Source organism: Erinaceus europaeus, chromosome 8 (assembly GCF_950295315.1).
Source record: "Erinaceus europaeus chromosome 8, mEriEur2.1, whole genome shotgun sequence".
NCBI lineage: Eukaryota > Metazoa > Chordata > Mammalia > Eulipotyphla > Erinaceidae > Erinaceus > Erinaceus europaeus.
In genome coordinates this window covers 95,775,540-95,780,635 of record NC_080169.1, presented here as the reverse complement: position 1 = coordinate 95,780,635, position 5,096 = coordinate 95,775,540, and the positions used below count along the sequence as shown (strand labels likewise).

The 5,096-nt window shown below is 36.3% G+C and overlaps 1 pseudogene; it reads left to right on the top strand.

Annotated features, from left to right (window-relative positions):
• The first annotated feature begins 269 nt into the window (after positions 1–269).
• On the top strand, positions 270–1,281 carry LOC103121289 (histone deacetylase complex subunit SAP18-like; annotated as a pseudogene).
• Positions 1,282–5,096: the final 3,815 nt, after the last annotated feature.

Here is a 5,096-nt window from a genome sequence, read left to right as displayed (position 1 = left end):
GCTATCATCTGAGGTTTGTGATTGCATTTCTGAAACCTCTTTCTGAGGTTTGTGATTGCATTTCTGAAAAGAATTTAGTTTAGCATGGCTTGTACTCAAAATACAGTAACTGAAGAACAGCAGAACAGAACAAACAAACCACATCAATAAAAAAAAATAGTTAATCAAGAGGAAATAAAACTACTACCACAATGAAGCAGGATAGGAGCTCAGAATAAACTTCAAATCAGTCAGAAGTAACCATAAGTAAGAAAAGTATGGGTGTTTTCATGCTCACTGCTGGGGTCGGAGGTTAAAGCAAGCTTCTCCCAGGCCACAGGAGGAAGATGGTGGTGGCGTCCTGCATCACTCAAGAGGAGATCAAGAAAAAGTTGGAGAAGCTGATAGACCAGGAGAAGACCTGCCCACTGCCTCTGCGAGTCTTCACCACCAACAACAGGCACCATGACCTCATAGATGAGTTCTCCTGCAGAAATGGGCCAACCGGTGTGCTGCAGATCTGTACCTGGATGGATGAACCTTGAAAGAGCTGACGAGTTTAGTAAAAAAAAAAAAAAAGAAAGTCTGCCCAAAAGCTAGAAAGAGACACATTTTAATTTTGCAATACTTATCATACATCTTAAAAGACCTGGCTATCAAGTGAAGGAGACTGGCAACCCAATGTCTGGGAGGAAGGAGACTGAAGATTCCATGACCCTGCAGTCACAGAAATTCCAGATCCAATTCCATTTCAGGTTCGACTTGTGTTTTCTTTTCTGGTCTTGTTTTTCAACTTCGGCCTGAGAGTGAGATCATCCCATATTCATCCTTCTGTTTCTGACTCATTTCACTAAACATGATTTTTTCAAGGTCCATCCAAGATCGGCTGAAAACGGTGAAGTATTACACCAAAGTAAAAGACTCTGGGGTGGGTGGGTAGGAGGGGAGAATACAGGTCCATGAAAAATGATGAATGAAATAGTGGGGGTTGTATTGTTAAATGGGAATCTGGGGAATGTTATGCATGTTCAAACTATTGTATTTACTGTTGAATGTAAAGCATTAATTCCCCAATAAAGAAATAAATTATTAAAAAAAAAGACACCAAGACATATCATACTTAGAATGGAAAGGAATAAGGATAAAGAAAGGATCCTGAAGGTTGTAAGAGAAAAACAAAGAGTCACCTACAGAGGAAAACCCAAATAAAAAAAAAAAAAGAAAAAGAAATTCCAGATCATGGACTATCTGGACATAGCAATCACCCCTCCAAACTGGCACTGCCTAATTCAGGGCACATGAAACACTGCTGAGTTTTTACTGTGTCTTAAATTTTGCATTCAGTTCTATAAAATAAACTCCTTCACTCCCACCCGACACCACCTCCACACCCCCCAAAAATATGCAAGCAATAGTAAACCCAATAATCACAGAAATGAAGACAACTATGAAGGAAAGGGATATCAGAATTAGGGTAAAAACAGATGATACCCTCAAGAAAAATACTAGAAGCTTCAAGATAATTAGAGAACTGAAAGCTGAAATAGCTGAGCTAAAAAGCCAAGTAAAAAAAAAAAAACAAGCTAAAACTATAACTTGACTGAAGAAAGAAGCTGAGGAAAAGAAAAGAAGATTAACAGAAGCAGAAAACAGAATCATCCAGACAGAGGATGAGCTAGAGAAAAATAAGAAACAGACAAAAGAGCTCAAAAAGAGATTGAGAGACACTGAAAACAACAACAGAGACATATGGGATGATCTCAAAAGAAGGAACATTAACACATTAACATAATTGGCCTACCAGAGGAAGAAAGAAAGGAAGGGGAAGTAAACATCCTAGAGGAAATAATAAAAGAAGACTTCCCATACCTAAACAGCAGAAAGGACATTAAGATTCAAGAGGCCCAGAGAGTTCAAACAGAGTCAACCCAGACCTGATGACACCAAGACACATCATAGTTACAATTAAAAGAAGTAAGGATAAAGAAAGGATCCTAAAAATTGCAAGAAGAAAACAAAAATTCACATACTGGTAAAAATCCATAAGACTATCAACAAGTTTCTCCACTCAAACTCTAATAGCCAGAATAGAATAACAACATATCTATGGAGCCCTCAATGAAAAAGTTCAAACTAGATGGAGGGATCAAAACCTTCTCAGAAAGACAATAGTTAAAGAAAGCAACAGTTGCCAAGCCTGCTATGAAAGAGGTTCTAAACAAGAACATCATCATAATACTTGCCATATATCAGAGAAAATAAAAGATTGTTGAATAATGGCACCGCAATACCTTAAATCTATAATATCAATATATGTAAATGGCTTAAACTCACCAATAAAGAGGCACAAAGTGGGAGGATGGATCATAAAACATATCCCAACCATACGCTGCTTGCAAGAATCCCACCTGACACAACAAACACGGACTTAAAGTAAAATAATGGAAAACTATCATACAGCCTAATGGGTCAAAAAAAGGCAGGAGTAGACATTCTCATCTCTGACACAATAAACTTTAAATTAAATAAAGTGATAAAAGATAGGCAAGACCATTACATAGTGATTAGAAGATCAATCAACCAAGAAGATTTAGCAATTATTAACATTTATGCACCCAGTCAGGGGTCATCTAAATACATCAAACACCTACTGAAAGAACTACAAAAATATATACATAGTGGGAGTTGGGCGGTAGCACAGCAGGTTAAGTGCAGGTGGCACAAAACACAAGGACCAGTGTAAGGATCCAGGTTCAAGCTCTCGCTCCCCACCTGCAGGGAAGTCGCCTCACAGGCGGTGAAGAAGGTCTGCAGGTGTCTCTCTTTCTCTCCCCCTCTCTGTATTCCCTTCCTCTCTCCATTTCTTTCTGTCCTATCCAACAATGATGACATCAATAACAACAATAATAACTACAATAATAAAACAACAAGGACAACAGAAGGAAATAAATTAATTAATCAATTTTTAAAAATACATCAATAGCAGAGACTTGAAAACCCAACCTCACACTTAGACATATCAATGAATAAGAGAATCAACAACAATAACAAAACAAGATAATTAAATAAAGAGATGAACAGGCTAGACATCCTGGACATTTTCAGTTATTCACCCCAAAAAAACTGGAATACACATTCTTTTCAAATCCACACAGGACATCCTCAAGGACAGACCACATATTAGACCACAATGACAGTATCAACATATTCAAAAGCACTGAAATTATCCCAAGTATCTTCTCAAACCACAGTGGAGTAAAGCTAACATTCAATGACAAACAGAAAATTACTAAAATTCACAAAATTTGGAAACTTGTCAACATGTTGTTTAAGAAACGCTGGGTCAGAGAGGCAATTTAGCAAGAAAATCAAATGTTCCTAGAAACAAATGAAAATAAAGACACAAGCTACCAAAATATTTGGGACACAGTTAAAGCTGTACTGAGAAGGAAACTCATAGTCATACAAGCACACATTAGAGAACAAGAAAATGCTCAATAAATAACCTTCCTGCACACCTTAAGGACTGAGAAGAAGAGGATTAAAGGAACCCTAAAGCAACCAGAAGGATGGAAATCAATAAAATTAGAGAAGAAATAAACAACATCAAAAATAAGAGAACCATACAAAAGATCAATGAAGCTAAATGTTGGTTCTTTGAAAAATCAAACAAAATGGACAAACCCATAGTCAGACTCACTAAAAAAAGGGAGAGAAGATTCAGATAAATAAATTGTAAACAATAGAAGAGATACCACAGCAAACACCACAAAAATCCAGAAAATCATGTAAAACTTTAACAAAGAACTATATACCACCAGCTAGAGAATCTGGAAGAAATGGAAGAATTCCTAGAAACATATACCCTTCCAAAATGGAACCAAGAAGAACTAAAAAACCTAAATGCATCAATCACAGACAAAGAAATTGAAACAGTTATTAAGAGTCTTCCCAACAACAAAAGTCCTGAATCAGATAGGTTTACAAAGGAATTTTATAAAACCTTCAGGAAACAGTTAATACCCACACTTCTAAAGCTCTTCTAAAAGATCAAAAAACAGGAACACTCCCTTCCAACTTCTATTAAGCCAACATCACCCTGATACCAAAGTAGATAGGGACGCAACAAAAACGGAAAACTACAGACCAATATCTCTAATGAACATAAATGCCAAAATATTGACCAAGATCCTGGCCAACCTGATACAGCAGTATATCAAAAATATTGTTCATCATGACCAAGTCAGATTTACCCCAGGAATGCAAGACTAGTTCAATATAAGTAAGTCAATGTCATTCATCACATCAATAAAAGCAAAACCAAAAACCACATGGTTATTTCAATAGATGCACAGAAAGCCTTTTACAAAATCCAACACCCATTCATTCTCAAAACACTGCAAAAAATGGAAATAAATGGGAAATTCCTCAAAATACAGGAGTCTATATACAGCAAACCTACAGGCAACATCATATTCAACAGAGAGAAGCTGAAAGCAACCCCTCCAGATTGGGGACTAGACAGGGCTGTCCATTACACCATTACTCTTCAATATAGTATTAAAGTGTCTTGCCATAGCAATCAGGAAAGAAAAAAGAATCAAAGAAATATAGACTGGAAGGGAAGAAACCAAGCTCTCACTATTTGCAGATGATATGATAGTATACATAGAAAAACCTAAAGAATCCAGCAGAAAACAACTGGAAGTTATTAGGCAATATAGCAAGGTGTCAGGCTACAAAATCAATGTTCAAAAATCAGTGGCATTTCTTTATGCAAACACTAAACTCGAAGAGGAAATCCAGAAATCACTTCCATTTACTATTGCAGCAAAATCAGTAAAATACCTAGGAATAAAGTTGACCAAAGAAGTGAAAGACTTGGATACTGAAAACTATGAATCACTATTCAAGGAAATAGAAAATGATACCAAGAAATAGAAAGACATCCCATGATCATGGATTGAAATAATTAATGTCATCAAAATGAATATTCTCCCCAGAGCCATATACAAATTTAATGTTATACCCAACAAAGTTCCACAAAGCTTCTTTAAGAGAATAGAACGAAAACTACATTCATTTACCTGGAACAATAAAACACCTAGAACTGCCAA